General features: G+C 44.9%; 13 non-coding genes across 13 annotated transcripts; 3 read left to right on the top strand and 10 right to left on the bottom strand.

Moving 5' to 3' along the window:
* Positions 1-8: 8 nt before the first annotated feature.
* Positions 9-80, bottom strand: TRNAE-UUC (transfer RNA glutamic acid (anticodon UUC)). Its single transcript has one exon. It is a non-coding gene; the product is annotated as a tRNA-Glu (tRNA).
* A 303-nt stretch (positions 81-383) lies between these two features.
* On the bottom strand, positions 384-469 carry TRNAY-GUA (transfer RNA tyrosine (anticodon GUA)). Its single transcript is given in 2 exon segments — positions 384-419; positions 433-469. It is a non-coding gene; the product is annotated as a tRNA-Tyr (tRNA).
* A 164-nt stretch (positions 470-633) lies between these two features.
* TRNAR-UCU (transfer RNA arginine (anticodon UCU)) lies at positions 634-705 on the bottom strand. The gene has a single exon. It is a non-coding gene; the product is annotated as a tRNA-Arg (tRNA).
* A 1,836-nt stretch (positions 706-2,541) lies between these two features.
* Positions 2,542-2,613, bottom strand: TRNAE-UUC (transfer RNA glutamic acid (anticodon UUC)). The gene has a single exon. It is a non-coding gene; the product is annotated as a tRNA-Glu (tRNA).
* Positions 2,614-2,916: 303 nt separating this feature from the next.
* TRNAY-GUA (transfer RNA tyrosine (anticodon GUA)) lies at positions 2,917-3,002 on the bottom strand. The gene is given in 2 exon segments: positions 2,917-2,952; positions 2,966-3,002. It is a non-coding gene; the product is annotated as a tRNA-Tyr (tRNA).
* A 163-nt stretch (positions 3,003-3,165) lies between these two features.
* Positions 3,166-3,237, bottom strand: TRNAG-UCC (transfer RNA glycine (anticodon UCC)). Its single transcript has one exon. It is a non-coding gene; the product is annotated as a tRNA-Gly (tRNA).
* A 13,888-nt stretch (positions 3,238-17,125) lies between these two features.
* TRNAE-UUC (transfer RNA glutamic acid (anticodon UUC)) lies at positions 17,126-17,197 on the bottom strand. The gene has a single exon. It is a non-coding gene; the product is annotated as a tRNA-Glu (tRNA).
* Positions 17,198-17,374: 177 nt separating this feature from the next.
* On the bottom strand, positions 17,375-17,460 carry TRNAY-GUA (transfer RNA tyrosine (anticodon GUA)). The gene is given in 2 exon segments: positions 17,375-17,410; positions 17,424-17,460. It is a non-coding gene; the product is annotated as a tRNA-Tyr (tRNA).
* A 164-nt stretch (positions 17,461-17,624) lies between these two features.
* Positions 17,625-17,696, bottom strand: TRNAG-UCC (transfer RNA glycine (anticodon UCC)). Its single transcript has one exon. It is a non-coding gene; the product is annotated as a tRNA-Gly (tRNA).
* Positions 17,697-19,532: 1,836 nt separating this feature from the next.
* TRNAE-UUC (transfer RNA glutamic acid (anticodon UUC)) lies at positions 19,533-19,604 on the bottom strand. Its single transcript has one exon. It is a non-coding gene; the product is annotated as a tRNA-Glu (tRNA).
* A 526-nt stretch (positions 19,605-20,130) lies between these two features.
* TRNAN-GUU (transfer RNA asparagine (anticodon GUU)) lies at positions 20,131-20,204 on the top strand. Its single transcript has one exon. It is a non-coding gene; the product is annotated as a tRNA-Asn (tRNA).
* A 1,337-nt stretch (positions 20,205-21,541) lies between these two features.
* On the top strand, positions 21,542-21,615 carry TRNAN-GUU (transfer RNA asparagine (anticodon GUU)). The gene has a single exon. It is a non-coding gene; the product is annotated as a tRNA-Asn (tRNA).
* Positions 21,616-22,952: 1,337 nt separating this feature from the next.
* TRNAN-GUU (transfer RNA asparagine (anticodon GUU)) lies at positions 22,953-23,026 on the top strand. The gene has a single exon. It is a non-coding gene; the product is annotated as a tRNA-Asn (tRNA).
* Positions 23,027-24,639: the final 1,613 nt, after the last annotated feature.

The raw sequence follows: 24,639 nt of genomic DNA, 5'->3' as shown, positions 1-24,639 counted from the left end.
AAACTAGCTTCCCATACCGGGAGTCGAACCCAGGCCGCCTGGGTGAAAACCAGGAATCCTAACCGCTAGACCATATGGGATACATGTCTACACCCCTGCGCACACCACATGGGATTGTGTATGTGACGGAGCATCCACAGATCCTATAGGAGGTGAAACTTTTTATTTTAAAATACAGTTGTAATGCCTGTCAGTCCGCGGCTGCAGTTGATGAGTTCCTGTTCCAATGAGCTTTGTGAGATGCGTCAGAGTTATAGTTTCTTTGGATCTTCCCAGATAAAGTGGTCCTTTTGCTGACCACGGAATTCGCACCTAAAGTCCACTCTTCACTCTGTAGGATCAACCTACCATTTTTTTTCCCGTCTCACAAAAATAAAGAGCATTCCTTCGAGCCGGAATCGAACCAGCAACCTAAGGATGTCTGATTGTTTTCTACAGTCCTCCGCTCTACCAGCTGAGCTATCGAAGGTCATGATTTGGTGCGCTGTCCATGCTGACTGTACCTGGAGCAGCCCCTCCCTCACCAACATGGTATGCATTGTGTTACAAGCTACAGCAAGTTGAAGGGTTAACATTGCAAACGGCTTGAAACTTACTGAATAGACTCGGATGTGTAAAAAAAAAAATTAACGCTGCGTTGGCCGGGAATCGAACCCGGGTCAACTGCTTAGAAGGCAGCTATGCTCACCACTATACCACCAACGCTGGACAGAGAGATAGGCTTTAAACCAGAGATGGGAAGGTCTGTGGAAAAAAAAAAACGAAAAAAAACCCCCCAAAAAACATGAGAAAAAAAACCATTTTCCTCCCGTTTTTTTCCAAAGCCATTTTTTGTTTGTGGGAAATTATGTCATATCCCGGCGCTCAGACTCAGCAGCACTCAGAGGATGCTCACTCTCTATGGAGGTTGCGTAACGTTTTCTTTAATTTCATAAAAATGAACCCTGCTGATGATGTCCTGGGAAAGGCTGGGTTTTGAGACCCTTGAGTTTTAAGATAATGTGAGTTAGATCCAGTCTGATATACAACGAAGGTAAAAGAAGTGTGGAACCAGTTTTCACAGAGCCCGATAGATCTGCTACATGGGTGGTTTTAGGAGTTCTGCATATGTAGATGTTATTGTGTCATTTTGCAGCCTTTAGCAGAATTTATTTTTATGTGGAATATGGAATGTTTCATCAGAACATTTAGAAATCTGGCCGAATTTCAGGAAATGTTAAAAATTGTCATCTTCTGCCTTGGTCAGATCCTGTGCTCTGGCCTGGCTTCTTTCTACACTTAAGCTTCTTTAGCGTAGCGGTTAGAGCGTTTGCCTCACGTGAGAAAGGTCCCCGGTTCGAAACTGGGTAGAAACGCTTCTTTTCATTATTCCCATTTAAAATACAGAACCGATGACTTCATCACCAAAGAGGGCAATCTGCTCCTCAGTTTTGTACCAGAAGGTGGTGCTGTTGCCCTAGGTCTTGGCCTAGTCAAGAAAATGGTGGTCAATCTACTGATGTCTTTCTTTCAGGTAAATGACTGGTGCTTCACATACTTTTTGCTTTCGTGCTTTAGTGTATTCCTTTGTTTTTCTTGTTTGCAATTTGGATGTTGAGATGATTTTTCCATGATATGTTTGAACCTGATGCAGAACTCACTCTAACTATAAAATGAAATACCTGGTCAGTATATTGTGGTGCTATCAAATCTATACATATAATGTAATGTTGTTATAATTACAGCTGTTTTGTGATTCGTACGGATAGTTACCTGTAAGTTGTCGGTGGCCAGACTGGGGATAACTAAGCAGCACTGGCAGTTTCAGGAATTCCACCCTGCCTCCAGCAATCATCAGATATAGAAGATATAATACTTGATCCCTTTATGCCCATCTCATGGTGATGGGGCTGCCCTGAGAACAAGAGCAGTATGATCAGGTTTTACCATAAGTTTGTCCTGTGTAATTCACTTTTCCCGCAGTGACAGTTTCTTTTACATAAATAGAATTTTCCGAAGGGATAAATTATACATATTACATATAAAACATATACACTTTATGAAAGGATGTGGACACCCCTCCTAATTATTGAGTTTAGGTATTTCAGCCACATCCATTGCTAACAGGTGTATAAAATCAAGCACATAGTCGACCATCTCCCTAGACAGACATTGGCATTATGTCTCCCTTTTCCTCTTCATCTATCTTTGTTCTCTTTATCTCCCAACCCTTTCTCTTTACCTCTCCCTGTTTGTCCACTTTTTCTTTACCGCTACCTTTTGTCACTTCCTCTCCCATTTTCTTTAATCTATCCTCCTTTTCTTTAATCTCTCCATTTTCATTATCTTTCCTCCTGTTGCATTTTATATAATCTCTCTTATCTATTTCTCCCCTTTCTGATGTTCCTTGACCAGCCCAAAGGGGTAAGGAGTCTGGCCCAGTATTTTGAGGTGGATATTCAGGTAAGGTGAGCGCTTTAGATGTTGGGGAATATGATTAATGCTATTTGATTTGACCAACTAGCAAATGGATAGCAACATTGGGTTCCAATAAAAACTAGCTTCCCATACCGGGAGTCGAACCCGGGCCGCCTGGGTGAAAACCAGGAATCCTAACCGCTAGACCATATGGGATACATGTCTACACCCCTGCGCACACCACATGGGATTGTGTATGTGACGGAGCATCCACAGATCCTATAGGAGGTGAACCTTTTTATTTTAAAATACAGTTGTAATGCCTGTCAGTCCGCGGCTGCAGTTGATGAGTTCCTGTTCCAATGATCTTTGTGAGATGCGTCAGAGTTATAGTTTCTTTGGATCTTCCCAGATAAAGTGGTCCTTTTGCTGACCACGGAATTCGCACCTAAAGTCCACTCTTCACTCTGTAGGATCAACCTACCATTTTTTTTCCCGTCTCACAAAAATAAAGAGCATTCCTTCGAGCCGGAATCGAACCAGCGACCTAAGGATGTCTGATTGTTTTCTACAGTCCTCCGCTCTACCAGCTGAGCTATCGAAGGTCATGATTTGGTGCACTGTCCATGCTGACTGTACCTGGAGCAGCCCCTCCCTCACCAACATGGTATGCATTGTGTTACAAGCTACAGCAAGTTGAAGGGTTAACATTGCAAACGGCTTGAAACTTACTGAATAGACTCGGATGTGTAAAAAAAAAATAAACGCTGCGTTGGCCGGGAATCGAACCCGGGTCAACTGCTTGGAAGGCAGCTATGCTCACCACTATACCACCAACGCTGGACAGAGAGATAGGCTTTAAACCAGAGATGGGAAGGTCTGCGGAAAAAAAAAACGAAAAAAAACCCCCAAAAAAACATGAGAAAAAAAACCATTTTCCTCCCGTTTTTTTCCAAAGCCATTTTTTGTTTGTGGGAAATGATGTCATATCCCGGCGCTCAGACTCAGCAGCACTCAGAGGATGCTCACTCTCTATGGAGGTTGCGTAACGTTTTCTTTAATTTCATAAAAATGAACCCTGCTGATGATGTCCTGGGAAAGGCTGGGTTTTGAGACCCTTGAGTTTTAAGATAATGTGAGTTAGATCCAGTCTGATATACAACGAAGGTAAAAGAAGTGTGGAACCAGTTTTCACAGAGCCCGATAGATCTGCTACATGGGTGGTTTTAGGAGTTCTGCATATGTAGATGTTATTGTGTCATTTTGCAGCCTTTAGCAGAATTTATTTTTATGTGGAATATGGAATGTTTCATCAGAACATTTAGAAATCTGGCCGAATTTCAGGAAATGTTAAAAATTGTCATCTTCTGCCTTGGTCAGATCCTGTGCTCTGGCCTGGCTTCTTTCTACACTTAAGCTTCTTTAGCGTAGCGGTTAGAGCGTTTGCCTCACGTGAGAAAGGTCCCCGGTTCGAAACTGGGTAGAAACGCTTCTTTTCATTATTCCCATTTAACATACAGAACCGATGACTTCATCACCAAAGAGGGCAATCTGCTCCTCAGTTTTGTACCAGAAGGTGGTGCTGTTGCCCTTGGTCTTGGCCTAGTCAAGAAAATGGTGGTCAATCTACTGATGTCTTTCTTTCAGGTAAATGACTGGTGCTTCACATACTTTTTGCTTTGTTGCTTTAGTGTATTCCTTTGTTTTTCTTGTTTGCAATTTGGATGTTGAGATGATTTTTCCATGATATGTTTGAACCTGATGCAGAACTCACTCTAACTATAAAATGAAATACCTGGTCAGTATATTGTGGTGCTATCAAATCTATACATATAATGTAATGTTGTTATAATTACAGCTGTTTTGTGATTCGTACGGATAGTTACCTGTAAGTTGTCGGTGGCCAGACTGGGGATAACTAATAGACTTGTGCATTCGTCTTCGGGCGAACATGAAAACGAGCACGAAGAGGCCGTTTTTTTGTTCGTTCCGAAGGAACGTAGAACAGAATACAGTGCCGGCAAACCGTAGGCGAAGACGAAGACTCACAATCACGAAGAATCGAAGATTCTTCGTGATCGTCTTCGTTTTTGCCGCGCAACCGCCAAAATTTCAAACAGGAGTGAGCTGATCCTCATCTGTCCAATCAGCTCACTCTTGTGACGTAACGCTAAGGGTCTCGTCCAATGCCTGTGCTGCTGTTTTTTGAATTCTGAAGGCGCCTTTATAAGACCAGAGCTTGCCTGAGAGATCCATTCATTTTTCGCTGTGACTGCTTTGGCAACACTGCTGTGCTGCATCCGAGCGTTACAGAGAGAGATTGTTCTGTTCTGTGTGAGACTGGTAAGCCTTAGCCTGCCATTTCTCACTGTGTACTTCATCCTCACTTCAGTGCTACTTAATTAATATATTTAATAATAATAATTTGATTAATTTAATTTTTTTAAAATTAATTTGTCATCAACTTTAGTGTAAGTGCTGTTGAGTTGACAGTGCACCCAGTGGCTCAGTGGCACTGGGGTGCCCTTGCCCTGGGCTGGCACTAGTGCCTATTGCCTGTCCTGCTTAAATAAATTAAATAGAATTTATAAATTACAATTTAATAGAATCTATAATTTAATAGTTCATTATAATATTATATATATATATATATTTGTCAGTCATATATATATATATACTATAGTATACTAGTGTAGAGTGTACTGTAGACATTCATCTACTAGTGTCTAATTTAAAATCAGTAATATTAATTAATATAATTAATAATTGAATTCATTATAAAATATATATATTTGTCAGTTATAGTTAGTAATAGTATACTAGTGTAGAGTGTACTGTAGACATTCAGAACATCTACTAGTGTCTAATCTAAAATCAGTAATATCAATAATTCTCTAATTCTTTCTTATCTTAATAGTTAATTAAATTAGCTATAAATAAAAGTAATAATATTAATTAATTACTACTAGCGTATAGTTCAGCTAATCTTATTAGTACTGGTGCTGCAGCTCTATAGTTTGTGCTTTGTTTTAGCAACAGTAAGAGACCAAGTCAATTTTTCTTAATTAATCTTTCATTTTATTTCATTTGTTTTGCTCACCTCAGTCCATCAGTGAAGTGAACTTGTTGGGCTAGTGAGTGCAGCCGCATAAGTGCTGTGTTTTTTTTTGATCAGCAAGCAGTGACGTTAACTGTTTTGCAAAGATTTTCTCATTTATTTTACATTTTATTTCAATTTTATTAAAAGTACCCTTAGTGTTTTGCTCACCTCAGTCCATCAGTGAAGTGAACTTGTTGGGCTAGTGAGTGCAGCAAGCAGTGAAGATAACTGTTTTGCTGTGACATTTTATTTTATTTCTAATTCTTTTCAAGAAAAATTGACTGTGACGAGCTGTACTAAGCAAAGCTTCAAGCTACTAGCTGTAGTACTAAAATAATTCTAATCTTCTTTAATCTTAATCTATAATATATTATAAATAATAATATTCTAATTCATAATCTATAATATAAGTAATTCTAATTCTAAATTCTAATTCATAATCTATATTCTTCTATCTATAATACATAATATATAAGTAAATTAGTTCTAATCTATTAATATTATATAACTTAATATTAATTAATAAATCATATACTGAATCTGATTTAACCTCACTTTAGCTTAGTGGGTTTGAGAGCGTCTGCCTAGAGGTAGACTTATAGTAAGGAAATATAGCTTTAGGCTAGCATAGTAGTAGGCTAAGCTCTTAGGCCCGTGTAAATTCAAATTAAAAATAAAATACTGCTAGTTATTACATAGTTAATCTTGAGTTAATAATTTAAATAACTTTAGGATTTTGGCAGATTGCACACAGCACAGTGCAGTAGTGCATAGTTTTACTTTTTAAGCAGTAGCACTGAAGAGAACTTCCTCTAATTTTTTTGTCTTTAATTCGTTTTTCCTTTTTTTTATTTTTATTTTTTTATTTTTTTTTTATAGTTTTTTAAACACTACACTACACTACACTACACTACACACACAACACAAAATTTGAAATGGATCCTCCTTTTGGGACTAAGGAGGGACAAGCTCCATCTACCACCACCACCACCACCACCAGCACCACCACCAGCACCACCACCAGTTCTAAGATGCAGCCTTTGCGTCAGTCTAGTCGGCCAAGTAGGCCAAGCTCTCGCTTATCATTTGGGGAAGCATTGCTTGAAGGATCATCAAGTAAAGGAAAGGCACCAAAAGCAGGCAGTAGTAGTGCGGCTAGGCCCACAAGCTCTATGGTTTTTTACGGAAAGCCTAAAGCACCAGAAGCACGTTCAAAGTTAAAGGGTAGCACAAGTAGTACCAGCCCAGTGACTAAAAAGAAGTGCCTTTTGCCCCAAGCAGCATCTTCCCCATCCACCAGCAGCATGCAAGGTACCAAGCAGAGCCAAATTAGCAGCAAGACTCAGAGGGGTCCCAAACCAAAGCGATCTCATTCCTTTGTAGGGAAAACCACCACCACCACCCCCACCTCTACCGCCTCTACCACCACTAGTGCTGCGCCTACTGTTCCCACTGGTACCGCCACGCCATGTCCTCCTAGTACCTCTAGCAAGCCACCAAGTCCTTACAAAATTTTTGTAAAGACAGTTAGAGAGAGGGCTACACATAGTGGAACTCCACCTAGCGAGGTAGCAGAGGAGCCTGAGACTGAGAGGCCAAGTGCAGAGTCTATTCTTCCTGCTCGCACTACTACTAGTCACGAGTCTCACGACGATATCAGTCTTAGCTCCAGCCTAGCAGGAATTCCATTCGATCTGGCTAATGAAGAGCTAGACTATGAGCCAGAGGAAGTAGAGGAGATGAGTGGTCAGGAATCAGATTCCTCAGGGAGCAGTGTCCAAATGACTAGTGCACAATTTTCCCCTGAGCCTCCACCTTCTCCGCTACGATCATCACCATCACCACCACCAGCAGCAGCAGCAAAACCTAGCAAATCTAAAGCAATTAGCAGTCCCACTATGGCCAGTACTGTTACCACCAGTCCCACCACCACTAGTTCTGCCTCTGTTCATCCACCCCGAGCAGTAAGAGCAGCACCCAAGGCACACTCCAAGGCTATGCGCGCCCCAATTTGGGAGCACTTTGAAAATGTTGAAGAAGGGCGCTATGGAAAGTGCAAACATTGTGGGAAGCTAATAAGCAGAGGGAAAGTGTCTGGCCATTTTACCAGTGCTAGCATGAAGCATCACCTCAGCACTCAACACAACGCTGTGCTATTGGGGAAAGATGCAGAGGTAAAACTTAGTGCAGGCAGCATAGCTGGTGGCCGTGGAAAAACCCCAACAGCTTCTTCTTCTGAGCCAATAGCAGCAGCAGCAGCAGCAGCAGCAGCAACTAGTGCTGGCAGCCAGAGACCAAGGCAGGTTGGAGCACTGCATGCCCAGCCCACCCTGGAAGAATTTGGGGCATTCCACTCCAAGAGAACGATGCCCAAACAGCAGGCCAATAAAGTAACGCGACTTATTGGTCAGTTCATTGCTGTTGGAGGGGCATCCTTCTCCATGATTGAAGGGGAGCCTTTCAAACAATTGATGGCGGCTGTGGCTCCACAATACACAGTTCCGTCACGTTCCACTTTCAGCAGGAACATTGTCCCCTCGCTGTATCGGTCCTGTGTTGCAGCAGTGAAAGAGGAGCTTTCCAAGGCTGCTGGTCAGTGTGTTCATTTCACTACAGATTTGTGGAGTGCACCTAGCGCCCAGCATGCCTTTCTTTCTTTGACAGCACACTGGTGGCAGCCCGGTGTGTCTAAGGAAGTTGCTGCAGCAGGCTACCGATCATTCCTTCTCCATGCAGAAGTGATGGATGAAAAGCACACTTCCCAAAATATTCTGCATGCGATTAGGAAAATGTTTAGCCTTTGGGTGGGAGCAGAGGCGGGCACCAATGTTGAAGTTGGTTTTGTGGTAACTGACGGAGGTGCCAATATGGTGAAAGCGCTGCGAGATGGTCATATTGTTGGTGTGCGCTGTGCAGCCCACATCATCCATCTTGTAGTGAAGGCAGCAATGTCAGAAGGAACTAATGTGGCAGCAGTAGTTCTGTCCCGCTGCAGAAAGATCGCTGGGCACTTTCACCATAGTGTTAAGGCTAGCCAACTTTTGAGGGAAGAGCAAGAGAGGTCAGGTCTTCCCGTACACTGCCTACGTCAGGATGTCAGTACACGGTGGAACTCCACGTTAGACATGCTAGAGAGGATTTTGGAGCAGCAGAGGGCAATCCATAATCTTGCCTCAGAGCACAATATAGGGATTACCTCTCCATTGAATAGGGAGGATTGGACAGTGATCGCCCAGCTAGTGGCAGTCCTTAAACCATTCAGGGATGCCACAGAAAATTTAAGCTCAAACACTGCCAGTCTGGCCCAGGTAATCCCAGTGTTCTCCCATCTAGGCAGCAAGATGGATGTGTTCCTTGGAAACCGTGAGGCTGTTCAAGGTGGCACTCTACATCCTGACGTAGCAGCCATAGTCAGGAAGCTGAAGGATCTGCTAAAAGTACACCTTCGCAAGCGAATGGAAGAGAGTCCCGAAATGATGCTAGCGTGCCTTTGTGATCCAAGAATTAAGGGAAAGCTAGCTTTGAAATTCAATGTTCTCAGTAGCTACCGGGAGCAATTGGTCAACAAGGTGCGTGACTGGCAGCGTAAAATGGGAATGCTGTCCGAGGAGGGTGAGGTGCAGGAGGAGGAAGAGATGATGTGGTCTGCTACCCCTAGCAGCAGCATCAGCAGCAGTGCCACAAGCAGCACAACACAGCTGAGTGGAGCAGCTGCGTTTTGGGAAGAGGCACTTGGCAGTATAGTTGGACCATCTGACAGAGCTAGCAGCAGAAAGGAGAGTAGTGCTGCTGAAATGGTCAAACTTTACCTCTGTGAAGTTCCTTCTGCTCCTAATGTTGATCCTCTTAGCTACTGGGATGAAAAGAAGAGTGTGTGGCCTGCACTCTCATGGGTTGCGCAGCAGCTTCTATCATGTCCGCCAACCACTGTTCAAAGTGAGCGCGTGTTTTCTATGACTGGAAACATACTGAGTCCACAGCGCTCACGCATGGCACCTCATCTCATGGAGCAGATTGCCTTTCTTAAATTCAATCTGCCCAAATTGGGTTACCCAGCTCTTAGCTTGGAAAGTTAAATTTTTTCTCTCTAATGTTTAAGGTAGTTTCTCCCCCTGGTTGCACTTGCTGCGGTGTGGCAATGCCTGCTACCTCCGCTGGTGTAGCCAATTTACGCTAGGGCCTAGTGTCTGAGCTCTGTAAGTCCGCTCCCAAACGCCTAGGACTGACAGTCTTTGGATGCTTTGCCCTGGGGTGAAACAGGTGAGTGGGTCGTCAATTGCCCACTCATTCACCTTTTTCCGTTTCCAACGCTGCTGCTGGTGGTGGTGCCAGTATCTTTTGCCAGTTCGCTTCCTGGCTGAAATCATGCCTCAGATGTCCCTAATGGAAAGGGTAGTTTCTCCCCCCTGGTTGCACTTGCTGCGGTGTGGCAACGCCTGCTACCTCCGCCGGTGTAGCTAGCTTATGCTAGGGCCTTGTGTCTGAGTTCTGTAGGTCTGCTCCCAAACGCCAAGGACTGACAGTGCTTGGATGCTTTGCCCTGGGGTGAAACAGGTGAGCGGGTCGTCAATTGCCCACTCATTCGCCTTTCCCAATTCTGCTGCTGCTGGTGGTGGTGCCAGTGTCTCTCTTCAATGCCAGTTCGCTTCCTGGCTAGTGTCATGCCTCGAATGTCCCTGATGGTGAGGGTAGTTTCTCCCCCCTGGTTGCACTTGCTGCGGTGTGGCAACGCCTGCTACCTCCGCCAATGTAGCCAGCTTACGCTAGGGCCTTGTGTCTGAGCTCTGGAAGTCCGCTCCCAAACGCCAAGGACTGACAGTGTTTGGATGCTTTGCCCTGGGGTGAAACAGGTGAGCGGGTCGTCAATTGCCCACTCATTCGCCTTTCCCAATTCTGCTGCTGCTGGTGGTGGTGCCAGTGTCTCTCTTCAATGCCAGTTCGCTTCCTGGCTAGTGTCATGCCTCGAATGTCCCTGATGGTGAGGGTAGTTTCTCCCCCCTGGTTGCACTTGCTGCGGTGTGGCAACGCCTGCTACCTCCGCCAATGTAGCCAGCTTACGCTAGGGCCTTGTGTCTGAGCTCTGGAAGTCCGCTCCCAAACGCCAAGGACTGACAGTGTTTGGATGCTTTGCCCTGGGGTGAAACAGGTGAGCGGGTCGTCAATTGCCCACTCATTCGCCTTTCCCAATTCTGCTGCTGCTGGTGGTGGTGCCAGTGTCTCTCTTCAATGCCAGTTCGCTTCCTGGCTAGTGTCATGCCTCGAATGTCCCTGATGGTGAGGGTAGTTTCTCCCCCCTGGTTGCACTTGCTGCGGTGTGGCAACGCCTGCTACCTCCGCCAATGTAGCCAGCTTACGCTAGGGCCTTGTGTCTGAGCTCTGTAGGTCTGCTCCCAAACGCCAAGGACTGACAGTGTTTGGATGCTTTGCCCTGGGGTGAAACAGGTGAGCGGGTCGTCAATTGCCCACTCATTCGCCTTTTCCAATGCTGCTGCTGGTGGTGGTGCCAGTGTCTCTTCTCTGCCAGTTCGCTTCCTGGCTAGTGTCATGCCTCAAATGTCCCTTATGGTAAGGGCAGTTTCTCCCCCCTGGTTGCACTTGCTGCGGTGTGGCAACGCCTGCTACCTCCGCCAATGTAGCCAGCTTACGCTAGGGCCTTGTGTCTGAGCTCTGGAAGTCCGCTCCCAAACGCCAAGGACTGACAGTGTTTGGATGCTTTGCCCTGGGGTGAAACAGGTGAGCGGGTCGTCAATTGCCCACTCATTCGCCTTTTCCAATGCTGCTGCTGGTGGTGGTGCCAGTGTCTCTTCTCTGCCAGTTCGCTTCCTGGCTAGTGTCATGCCTCAAATGTCCCTTATGGTAAGGGCAGTTTCTCCCCCCTGGTTGCACTTGCTGCGGTGTGGCAACGCCTGCTACCTCCGCCAATGTAGCCAGCTTACGCTAGGGCCTTGTGTCTGAGTTCTGGAAGTCCGCTCCCAAACGCCAAGGACTGACAGTCTTTGGATGCTTTGCCCTGGGGTGAAACAGGTGAGCGGGTCGTCAATTGCCCACTCATTTGCCTTTTCCAATGCTGCTGCTGCTGCTGCTGCTGCTGCTGCTGGTGGTGCCAGCATCTCTTCTCTGCCAGTTCGCTTCCTGGCTAGTGTCATGCCTTAATTGTCCCTTATGGTAAGGGCAGTTTCTCCCCCCTGGTTGCACTTGCTGCGGTGTGGCAACGCCTGCTACCTCCGCCAATGTAGCCAGCTTACGCTAGGGCCTTGTGTCTGAGCTCTGGAAGTCCGCTCCCAAACGCCAAGGACTGACAGTCTTTGGATGCTTTGCCCTGGGGTGAAACAGGTGAGCGGGTTGTCAATTGCCCACTCATTTGCCTTTTCCAATGCTGCTGCTGCTGCTGCTGCTGCTGGTGGTGCCAGCATCTCTTCTCTGCCAGTTCGCTTCCTGGCTAGTGTCATGCCTTAATTGTCCCTTATGGTAAGGGCAGTTTCTCCCCCCTGGCTGCCTCTGTCTGCGGTGTGGCAACGCCTGCTACCTCCGCCGGAGTGGCCAGCTTACGCTAGGGCCTAGTGTCTGAGCTCTGGAAGTCTGCTGCCAAACGTCTAAGACTGACAGTGTTTGGGTGCTTTGCCCTGGGGTGAAACAGGTGAGTGGGTCGCCAATTGCCCACTCATTCGCCTTTCCCAATTCTGCTGCTGCTGCTGCTGCTGGTGGTGGTGCCAGTGTCTCTTCGATGCCAGTTCGCTTCCTGGCTAGTGTCATGAATCAAATGTCCCTAATGGTAAGGGCAGTTTCTCCCCCCTGGCTGCCTCTGTCTGCGGTGTGGCAACGCCTGCTACCTCCGCCGGAGTGGCCAGCTTACGCTAGGGCCTAGTGTCTGAGCTCTGGAAGTCTGCTGCCAAACGTCTAAGACTGACAGTGTTTGGGTGCTTTGCCCTGGGGTGAAACAGGTGAGTGGGTCGCCAATTGCCCACTCATTCGCCTTTCCCAATTCTGCTGCTGCTGCTGCTGCTGGTGGTGGTGCCAGTGTCTCTTCGATGCCAGTTCGCTTCCTGGCTAGTGTCATGAATCAAATGTCCCTAATGGTAAGGGCAGTTTCTCCCCCCTGGCTGCCTCTGTCTGCGGTGTGGCAACGCCTGCTACCTCCGCCGGAGTGGCCAGCTTACGCTAGGGCCTAGTGTCTGAGCTCTGGAAGTCTGCTGCCAAACGTCTAAGACTGACAGTGTTTGGGTGCTTTGCCCTGGGGTGAAACAGGTGAGTGGGTCGCCAATTGCCCACTCATTCGCCTTTCCAATTTTTCAATGCTGCTGGTGGTGGTGGTGGTGGTGGTGGTGCCAGCATCTCTTCTCTGCCAGTTCGCTTCCTGGCTAGAGTCATGCCCAAAATGTCCCTAATTGTAAGGGCAGTTTCTCCCCCCTGGCTGCCTCTGTCTGCGGTGTGGCAACGCCTGCTACCTCCGCCGGAGTGGCCAGCTTACGCTAGGGCCTTGTGTCTGAGCTCTGGAAGTCTGCTGCCAAACGTCTAAGACTGACAGTGTTTGGGTGCTTTGCCCTGGGGTGAAACAGGTGAGTGGGTCGCCAATTGCCCACTCATTCGCCTTTCCCAATTCTGCTGCTGCTGCTGGTGGTGGTGCCAGTGTCTCTTCTCTGCCAGTTCGCTTCCTGGCTAGTGTCATGAATCAAATGTCCCTAATGGTAAGGGCAGTTTCTCCCCCCTGGCTGCCTCTGTCTGCGGTGTGGCAACGCCTGCTACCTCCGCCGGAGTGGCCAGCTTACGCTAGGGCCTTGTGTCTGAGCTCTGGAAGTCTGCTGCCAAACGTTTAAGACTGACAGTGTTTGGGTGCTTTGCCCTGGGGTGAAACAGGTGAGTGGGTCGCCAATTGCCCACTCATTCGCCTTTTCAGTTTTCAATGCTGCTGCTGGTGGTGGTGCCAGCATCTCTTCTCTGCCAGTTCGCTTCCTGGCTAGAGTCATGCCCAAAATGTCCCTAATGGTAAGGGCAGTTTCTCCCCCCTGGCTGCCTCTGTTTGCGGTGTGGCAACGCCTGCTACCTCCGCCGGAGTGGCCAGCTTACGCTAGGGCCTTGTGTCTGAGCTCTGGAAGTCTGCTGCCAAACGTCTAAGACTGACAGTGTTTGGGTGCTTTGCCCTGGGGTGAAACAGGTGAGTGGGTCGCCAATTGCCCACTCATTCGCCTTTCCCAATTCTGCTGCTGCTGCTGCTGCTGGTGGTGGTGCCAGTGTCTCTTCGATGCCAGTTCGCTTCCTGGCTAGTGTCATGAATCAAATGTCCCTAATGGTAAGGGCAGTTTCTCCCCCCTGGCTGCCTCTGTCTGCGGTGTGGCAACGCCTGCTACCTCCGCCGGAGTGGCCAGCTTACGCTAGGGCCTAGTGTCTGAGCTCTGGAAGTCTGCTGCCAAACGTCTAAGACTGACAGTGTTTGGGTGCTTTGCCCTGGGGTGAAACAGGTGAGTGGGTCGCCAATTGCCCACTCATTCGCCTTTCCAATTTTTCAATGCTGCTGGTGGTGGTGGTGGTGGTGGTGGTGCCAGCATCTCTTCTCTGCCAGTTCGCTTCCTGGCTAGAGTCATGCCCAAAATGTCCCTAATTGTAAGGGCAGTTTCTCCCCCCTGGCTGCCTCTGTCTGCGGTGTGGCAACGCCTGCTACCTCCGCCGGAGTGGCCAGCTTACGCTAGGGCCTTGTGTCTGAGCTCTGGAAGTCTGCTGCCAAACGTCTAAGACTGACAGTGTTTGGGTGCTTTGCCCTGGGGTGAAACAGGTGAGTGGGTCGCCAATTGCCCACTCATTCGCCTTTCCCAATTCTGCTGCTGCTGCTGGTGGTGGTGCCAGTGTCTCTTCTCTGCCAGTTCGCTTCCTGGCTAGTGTCATGAATCAAATGTCCCTAATGGTAAGGGCAGTTTCTCCCCCCTGGCTGCCTCTGTCTGCGGTGTGGCAACGCCTGCTACCTCCGCCGGAGTGGCCAGCTTACGCTAGGGCCTTGTGTCTGAGCTCTGGAAGTCTGCTGCCAAACGTTTAAGACTGACAGTGTTTGGGTGCTTTGCCCTGGGGTGAAACAGGTGAGTGGGTCGCCAATTGCCCACTCATTCGCCTTTTCAGTTTTCAATGCTGCTGCTGGTGGTGGTGCCAGCATCTCTTCTCTGCCAGTTCGCTTCCTGGCTAGAGTCATGCCCAAAATGTCCCTAATGGTAAGGGCAGTTTCTCCCCCCTGGCTGCCTCTGTTTGCGGTGTGGCAACGCCTGCTACCTCCGCCGGAGTGGCCAGCTTACGCTAGGGCCTTGTGTCTGAGCTCTGGAAGTCTGCTGCCAAACGTCTAAGACTGACAGTGTTTGGGTGCTTTGCCCTGGGGTGAAACAGGTGAGTGGGTCGCCAATTGCCCACTCATTCGCCTTTCCCATTTTTCAATGCTGCTGCTGGTGGTGGTGCCAGCATCTCTTCTCTGCCAGTTCGCTTCCTGGCTAGAGTCATGCCCAAAATGTCCCTAATGGTAAGGGCAGTTTCTCCCCCCTGGCTGCCTCTGTTTGCGGTGTGGCAACGCCTGCTACCTCCGCCGGAGTGGCCAGCTTACGCTAGGGCCTTGTGTCTGAGCTCTGGAAGTCTGCTGCCAAACGTCTAAGACTGACAGTGTTTGGGTGCTTTGCCCTGGGGTGAAACAGGTGAGCGGGTCGCCAATTGCCCACTCATTTGCCTTTCCCATTTCCTTTTCCATTTCATTATTTTCCTTCTGATACACAACCAACCAAACATAACACACACAATAACACATATAACACATATAACACACAGTGACATCACACATAACACACATACACACACACTTACAATGCACAAAACACAAGGACCTTTTCCTTGTTATTTGCCCTGGCCTTCACTCACTAATAGCATTACATTAACACTATAACTCACACTTCACCCTATAACATTTTTCCATCCACATACCTGCCAACAGACCCAACTTTTTCAGGGACAGTCCTGCTTTTTTCCAGTCCTGTCCCATCTAATTTAGCTAAACTAGGTATGCAAAATGCAAATACACATAGGTAGGTATAGCTCGGTAGGTAACGCTACTATAAACATTTAATAAATATAATCAAGTACTAAATAATAAATCTAACTTTAAAATACATTTAAATAAACCCCTATTTTTTTTTAAAAAAAAACATTAAAATTAAATTATTATTATTTAGACATAATCCATCTTTAACCAAACCAGTGCACTGCTACTAATCTTAAACATAACCGTACATTAACCCTAAGCTATTTTTTAGTTCTTGTCCAACATTTTTCCATCAGCATACCTGCCAACACACCCAAGATTTTGGTGGACAGTCCTGCTATTTTCCAGTCCTGTCCAATAAGTAAGTTGGGTTGTTGCAAAGTATGCCATTGTAAATAGGTAGCAAATGTTAGGCATGTAAAGTGGTCCAAAATCAATTTAAAAATGTAAAATATTCCCTATTCTTTTATTAAACATCTATGGACAGTACACCTCGGTATGTGTGTGCAACTCTATTGGTCGTTTCGGCAGGGGGCTCGCCTGCCATCAACGAATGAAGTGCATTCTGCAGTTCTGCAATTCACTCGTTGATGCCAGACCAGCCCCCTGCCGAAACGACCAATAGAGCTGCACACACGTACCTTCACGGCAGCTGCTGCTGCTGTGATGTGTTATTAACCCCGTATTAACCCCTGCTAGGCAACCAGGAAGAAAACGAAGATTAAACGAGCACGAAGAATGTCCGCGAATATTCGCCCGAAGAGAAGACAGGAACGGGCGAATATTCGCGGAATACGAAGATTTTTTTTTCCCCGAAGACGAGCACGAAGACGAACACGAAGAGCCCCCTGGTGCCCAAGTCTAATAACTAAGCAGCACTGGCAGTTTCAGGAATTCCACCCTGCCTCCAGCAATCATCAGATATAGAAGATATAATACTTGATCCCTTTATGCCCATCTCATGGTGATGGGGCTGCCCTGAGAACAAGAGCAGTATGATCAGGTTTTATCATAAGTTTGTCCTGTGTTATTCACTTTTCCCGCAGTGACAGTTTCTTTTACATAAATAGAATTTTCTGAAGGGATAAATTATACATATTACATATAAAACATATACACTTTATGAAAGGATGTGGACACCCCTCCTAATTATTGAGTTTAGGTATTTCAGCCACATCCATTGCTAACAGGTGTATAAAATCAAGCACATAGTCGACCATCTCCCTAGACAGACATTGGCATTATGTCTCCCTTTTCCTCTTCATCTATCTTTGTTCTCTTTATCTCCCAACCCTTTCTCTTTACCTCTCCCTGTTTGTCCACTTTTTCTTTACCGCTACCTTTTGTCACTTCCTCTCCCATTTTCTTTAATCTATCCTCCTTTTCTTTAATCTCTCCATTTTCATTATCTTTCCTCCTGTTGCATTTTATATAATCTCTCTTATCTATTTCTCCCCTTTCTGATGTTCCTTGACCAGCCCAAAGAGGTAAGGAATCTGGCCCAGTATTTTGAGGTGGATATTCAGGTAAGGTGAGCGCTTTAGATGTTGGGGAATATGATTAATGCTATTTGATTTGACCAACTAGCAAATGGATAGCAACATGGGGTTCCAATAAAAACTAGCTTCCCATACCGGGAGTCGAACCCGGGCCGCCTGGGTGAAAACCAGGAATCCTAACCGCTAGACCATATGGGATACATGTCTACACCCCTGCGCACACCACATGGGATTGTGTATGTGACGGAGCATCCACAGATCCTATAGGAGGTGAACCTTTTTATTTTAAAATACAGTTGTAAGAGTGTGGACTTTAGGTGGACTTTAGGTGGGAACCTACCATTTTTTTTCCCGTCTCACAAAAATAAAGAGCATTCCTTCGAGCCGGAATCGAACCAGCGACCTAAGGATGTCTGATTGTTTTCTACAGTCCTCCGCTCTACCAGCTGAGCTATCGAAGGTCATGATTTGGTGCGCTGTCCATGCTGACTGTACCTGGAGCAGCCCCTCCCTCACCAACATGGTATGCATTGTGTTACAAGCTACAGCAAGTTGAAGGGTTAACATTGCAAACGGCTTGAAACTTACTGAATAGACTCGGATGTGTAAAAAAAAAAATAAACTCTGCGTTGGCCGGGAATCGAACCCGGGTCAACTGCTTGGAAGGCAGCTATGCTCACCACTATACCACCAACGCTGGACAGAGAGATAGGCTTTAAACCAGAGATGGGAAGGTCTGCGGAAAAAAAAAAACGAAAAAAACCCCCCAAAAAAACATGAGAAAAAAAACCATTTTCCTCCCGTTTTTTTCCAAAGCCATTTTTTGTTTGTGGGAAATGATGTCATATCCCGTCGCTCAGACTCAGCAGCACTCAGAGGATGCTCACTCTCTATGGAGGTTGCGTAACGTTTTCTTTAATTTCATAAAAATGAACCCTGCTGATGATGTCCTGGGAAAGGCTGGGTTTTGAGACCCTTGAGTTTTAAGATAATGTGAGTTAGATCCAGTCTGATATACAACGAAGGTAAAAGAAGTGTGGAACCAGTTTTCACAGAGCCCGATAGATCTGCTACATGGGTGGTTTTAGGAGTTCTGCATATGTAGATGTTATTGTGTCATTTTGCAGCCTTTAGCAGAATTTATTTTTATGTGGAATATGGAATGTTTCATCAGAACATTTAGAAATCTGGCCGAATTTCAGGAAATGTTAAAAATTGTCATCTTCTGCCTTGGTCAGATCCTGTGCTCTGGCCTGGCTTCTTTCTACACTTAAGCTTCTTTAGCGTAGCGGTTAGAGCGTTTGCCTCACGTGAGAAAGGTCCCCGGTTCGAAACTGGGTAGAAACGCTTCTTTTCATTATTCCCATTTAACATACAGAACCGATGACTTCATCACCAAAGAGGGCAATCTGCTCCTCAGTTTTGTACCAGAAGGTGGTGCTGTTGCCCTAGGTCTTGGCCTAGTCAAGAAAATGGTGGTCAATCTACTGATGTCTTTCTTTCAGGTAAATGACTGGTGCTTCACATACTTTTTGCTTTGTTGCTTTAGTGTATTCCTTTGTTTTTCTTGTTTGCAATTTGGATGTTGAGATGATTTTTCCATGATATGTTTGAACCTGATGCAGAACTCACTCTAACTATAAAATGAAATACCTGGTCAGTATATTGTGGTGCTATCAAATCTATACATATAATGTAATGTTGTTATAATTACAGCTGTTTTGTGATTCGTACGGATAGTTACCTGTAAGTTGTCGGTGGCCAGACTGGGGATAACTAAGCAGCACTGGCAGTTTCAGGAATTCCACCCTGCCTCCAGCAATCATCAGATATAGAAGATATAATACTTGATCCCTTTAAGCCCATCTCATGGTGATGGGGCTGCCCTGAGAACAAGAGCAGTATGATCAGGTTTTATCATAAGTTTGTCCTGTGTTATTCACTTTTCCCGCAGTGACAGTTTCTTTTACATAAATAGAATTTTCTGAAGGGATAAATTATACATATTACATATAAAACATATACACTTTATGAAAGGATGTGGACACCCCTCCTAATTATTGAGTTTAGGTATTTCAGCCACATCCATTGCTAACAGGTGTATAAAATCAAGCACATAGTCGACCATCTCCCTAGACAGACATTGGCATTATGTCTCCCTTTTCCTCTTCATCTATCTTTGTTCTCTTTATCTCCCAACCCTTTCTCTTTACCTCTCCCTGTTTGTCCACTTTTTCTTTACCGCTACCTTTTGTCACTTCCTCTCCCATTTTCTTTAATCTATCCTCCTTTTCTTTAATCTCTCCATTTTCATTATCTTTCCTCCTGTTGCATTTTATATAATCTCTCTTATCTATTTCTCCCCTTTCTGATGTTCCTTGACCAGCCCAAAGAGGTAAGGAATCTGGCCCAGTATTTTGAGGTGGATATTCAGGTAAGGTGAGCGCTTTAGATGTTGGGGAATATGATTAATGCTATTTGATTTGACCAACTAGCAAATGGATAGCAACATGGGGTTCCAATAAAAACCTGCTTCCCATACCGGGAGTCGAACCCGGGCCGCCTGGGTGAAAACCAGGAATCCTAACCACTAGACCATATGGGATACATGTCTACACCCCTGCGCACACCACATGGGATGGTGTATGTGTTTGTCCGAGGGGAGAATGCTGTTTTCATGCAATATCATCAATGACAGAATTTATTAACCCTATGTAAAAATGACATCTAGCAGAGGATGGTTTCGATCCATCGACCTCTGGGTTATGGGCCCAGCACGCTTCCGCTGCGCCACTCTGCTTTTCATGGTGCTTTCTTCACAAATGATAAAACACATTAATTCCTGACTTTTTTTTCTCCAAATCTCTTCTTCAAGCTTCGAAAGTGCCAACTTTTTTCCACTTTCTTCCCAAATGATAAAAAACCATGAATATCTGACTTTTTTTTCCAAATCTCTTCTTCAAGATTCGTAAAGACAATTTAGGAGTACAAGTTCTCACCATCATGAAATAATGTATAAACAGTTGAGATACAACTGTCAATTCTTCTGCTATGGTCACTAAGCCCTCTGGAATGCTGAAGGTTTAAAGTCATAATCCTCACTGCTTCTCTGAAAACAGTCACAAGTGGTTGTCTCTGTGGCGCAATCGGTTAGCGCGTTCGGCTGTTAACCGAAAGGTTGGTGGTTCAAGCCCACCCAGGGACGAGTGGGATGTTTTCCTGAAAACTTTCATTCCTAGGTTTGCAACACCAATGAGCTAATGATTACATTGAAAGACAGAAATGCAAAATCCTTAAAGCTTTCCAACATTAAGCTAAATCTTCTTATTCCTCTTGTGGAAAGTTATTTTCCAGACAAAGCATGCCAATCCTTCCATGAAAAAACACAGGAAAAACTTCTTGGCATAGTGCCAATTTTGGAATGCTTAGATTATTATTATTAATTTTTTGTTTTTTAACTTAGGCCACGTCTACAATACTACATGTTGTTAATAATTCGGGCAGCCGTTACCAAAATAGTGGCTGGCAAGGGGAGAATGCCGTTTTCATACAATATCATAAATGACACAAGTTGTTAACCCTACGTGCCAATTAATCTTATGCAACGCCAGTTGTGCTTAAACAGAAAAGTGACATTATAAAAACAAAATTAGGAGAGGATGGTTTTGATCCATCGACCTCTGGGTTATGGGCTCAGCACACTTCCGCTGCGCCACTCTGCTTTTCGTATAGTGGCTTGTTCGAGGGGAGAATGCTGTTTTAATGCAATATCATCAATGACAGAAGTTATTAACCCTATGTAAAAATGACATCTAGCAGAGGATGGCTTCGATCCATCGACCTCTGGGTTATGGGCCCAGCACGCTTCCGCTGCACCACTCTGCTTTCTGTAAAGCTGTTTGTCCGAGGGGAGAATGCTGTTTTCATGCAATATCATCAATGACAGAAGTTATTAACCCTATGTAAAAATGACATCTAGCAGAGGATGGTTTTGATCCATTGACCTCTGGGTTATGGGCCCAGCACGCTTCCGCTTCGCCGCTCTGCTTTCTGTAAAGCTGTTTGTCCGAGGGGAGAATGCTGTTTTAATGCAATATCATCAATGACAGAAGTTATTAACCCTATGTAAAAATGACATCTAGCAGAGGATGGTTTCAATCCATCGACCTCTGGGTTATGGGCCCAGCACGCTTCCGCTGCGCCACTCTGCTTTTCATGGTGCTTTCTTCACAAATGATAAAACACATTAATTCCTGACTTTTTTTTCTCCAAATCTCTTCTTCAAGCTTCGAAAGGGCCAACTTTTTGCCACTTTCTTCCCAAATGATAAAAAACCATGAATATCTGACTTTTTTTTCCAAATCTCTTCTTCAAGATTCGTAAAGACAATTTAGGAGTACAAGTTCTCACCATCATGAAATAATGTATAAACAGTTGAGATACAACTGTCAATTCTTCTGCTATGGTCACTAAGCCCTCTGGAATGCTGAAGGTTTAAAGTCATAATCCTCACTGCTTCTCTGAAAACAGTCACAAGTGGTTGTCTCTGTGGCGCAATCGGTTAGCGCGTTCGGCTGTTAACCGAAAGGTTGGTGGTTCAAGCCCACCCAGGGACGAGCGGGATGTTTTCCTGAAAACTTTCATTCCTGGGTTTGCAACACCAATGAGCTAATGATTACATTGAAAGACAGAAATGCAAAATCCTTAAAGCTTTCCAACATTAAGCTAAATCTTCTTATTCCACTTGTGGAAAGTTATTTTCCAGACAAAGCATGCCAATCCTTCCATGAAAAAACACATGAAAAACTTCTTGGCATAGTGCCAATTTTGGAATGCTTAGATTATTATTATTAATTTTTTGTTTTTTAACTTAGGCCACGTCTACAATACTACATGTTGTTAATAATTCGGGCAGCCGTTACCAAAATAGTGGCTGGCAAGGGGAGAATGCCGTTTTCATACAATATCATAAATGACACAAGTTGTTAACCCTACGTGCCAATTAATCTTATGCAACGCCAGTTGTGCTTAAACAGAAAAGTGACATTATAAAAACAAAATTAGGAGAGGATGGTTTTGATCCATCGACCTCTGGGTTATGGGCTCAGCACACTTCCGCTGCGCCACTCTGCTTTTCGTATAGTGGCTTGTTCGAGGGGAGAATGCTGTTTTAATGCAATATCATCAATGACAGAAGTTATTAACCCTATGTAAAAATGACATCTAGCAGAGGATGGCTTCGATCCATCGACCTCTGGGTTATGGGCCCAGCACGCTTCCGCTGCACCACTCTGCTTTCTGTAAAGCTGTTTGTCCGAGGGGAGAATGCTGTTTTCATGCAATATCATCAATGACAGAAGTTATTAACCCTATGTAAAAATGACATCTAGCAGAGGATGGTTTTGATCCATTGACCTCTGGGTTATGGGCCCAGCACGCTTCCGCTTCGCCGCTCTGCTTTCTGTAAAGCTGTTTGTCCGAGGGGAGAATGCTGTTTTAATGCAATATCATCAATGACAGAAGTTATTAACCCTATGTAAAAATGACATCTAGCAGAGGATGGTTTCAATCCATCGACCTCTGGGTTATGGGCCCAGCACGCTTCCGCTGCGCCACTCTGCTTTTCATGGTGCTTTCTTCACAAATGATAAAACACATTAATTCCTGACTTTTTTTTCTCCAAATCTCTTCTTCAAGCTTCGAAAGGGCCAACTTTTTGCCACTTTCTTCCCAAATGATAAAAAACCATGAATATCTGACTTTTTTTTCCAAATCTCTTCTTCAAGATTCGTAAAGACAATTTAGGAGTACAAGTTCTCACCATCATGAAATAATGTATAAACAGTTGAGATACAACTGTCAATTCTTCTGCTATGGTCACTAAGCCCTCTGGAATGCTGAAGGTTTAAAGTCATAATCCTCACTGCTTCTCTGAAAACAGTCACAAGTGGTTGTCTCTGTGGCGCAATCGGTTAGCGCGTTCGGCTGTTAACCGAAAGGTTGGTGGTTCAAGCCCACCCAGGGACGAGCGGGATGTTTTCCTGAAAACTTTCATTCCTGGGTTTGCAACACCAATGAGCTAATGATTACATTGAAAGACAGAAATGCAAAATCCTTAAAGCTTTCCAACATTAAGCTAAATCTTCTTATTCCACTTGTGGAAAGTTATTTTCCAGACAAAGCATGCCAATCCTTCCATGAAAAAACACATGAAAAACTTCTTGGCATAGTGCCAATTTTGGAATGCTTAGATTATTATTATTAATTTTTTGTTTTTTAACTTAGGCCACGTCTACAATACTACATGTTGTTAATAATTCGGGCAGCCGTTACCAAAATAGTGGCTGGCAAGGGGAGAATGCCGTTTTCATACAATATCATAAATGACACAAGTTGTTAACCCTACGTGCCAATTAATCTTATGCAACGCCAGTTGTGCTTAAACAGAAAAGTGACATTATAAAAACAAAATTTGAGGCATTCGGTGGAGGGCGTGATGACGTGAGACGCTCACTGGGTGGAGCGTTGGAGCGAGCGGGATGAATTTTAGGTGATGGCGTCTTGTGATTTGTCTCTCCGATATGCTCGATAACCTTCTCGAGAAACCCTAGCGTGCGGTTGCCGCATGGTTCCTCTCCCCGGGCGATTGAGGTCTGAAAGCTCCTTCCTCTGGCTCCTTTGAAAGCCCGTCGGTCGCAGCAACCCCGGGAGAATATCCTGTGGTGTAGCAGCCTCCGATTGACGTCCCATATTGGAAGATCTGGTTATGGTGGAAGTGAGTCCGGAGTGAGACCGGAGCGAGACCGGAGCGAGACCGGAGTGAGACTGGAGGGAGACCGAGAGAAAATTTAATATCAGACATCTGTTTGTCTTGGCGGGAAAAACGCTACAGATTTTTGTTCCTGTGGAGCTGTGGTAGTCGATCGAGTGGGATCCCCAGTGCTCTTGGAATCGTCAAAAGTATTTTTTCATCTATTTATTTTTCGCTAATTATGACTGGAATTATGTTGGAATTATTTTGGAATTTATTTATTGAATAATCATGTTGGTGGAGAACTTTCAAATTTGACAATATACTTAAGCGAGTTTATCATTGAAAAAATTTTGAAAAGACGATAATCAAGATGGAATAGACTTATATTACAATCTAATCATGATGTGAATAGATCTTACAACGCATTCAAGTTGCACAGGAGTAAGAAAATCGACCCTCCTATATGAATTTAATTTTATCAACTATACCACTAATCATGTTATTAATCAATTATATATATTCATGAATTCAGATTTGGACGGAACTAACTGATCCTTGTTTATCTTTACCACGAGACAGTCGTGGTCTATCTTTATTATATGATATGGACTGCATCTTCTAATCATGTGGAAATCTAACCTAATTACAGAATTATCATAATCATGTTGGAATTGGACACCTTAAGCTAATTTAGCCTTGAGGGAGGTGAAATCTGATCTGTCTTCGTGATTTTGATTTTGATCCTTTTGAATAATATTTCATACATATTTCACTAACATTTCACTAATGAATTTATTATCACGCAATACTTGAATTGTGGCTATAAGAAGAAAAAAGGAAAGGAGAAAAGCAAAAAAAGAAAAAAAAAAAAGAGAAAAAAAAAAAA

Source organism: Spea bombifrons, chromosome 3, assembly GCF_027358695.1.
Source record: "Spea bombifrons isolate aSpeBom1 chromosome 3, aSpeBom1.2.pri, whole genome shotgun sequence".
NCBI lineage: Eukaryota > Metazoa > Chordata > Amphibia > Anura > Pelobatidae > Spea > Spea bombifrons.
Note: the sequence above shows the minus strand (reverse complement) of the source record. Positions and strands in the feature narration are given on the sequence as shown.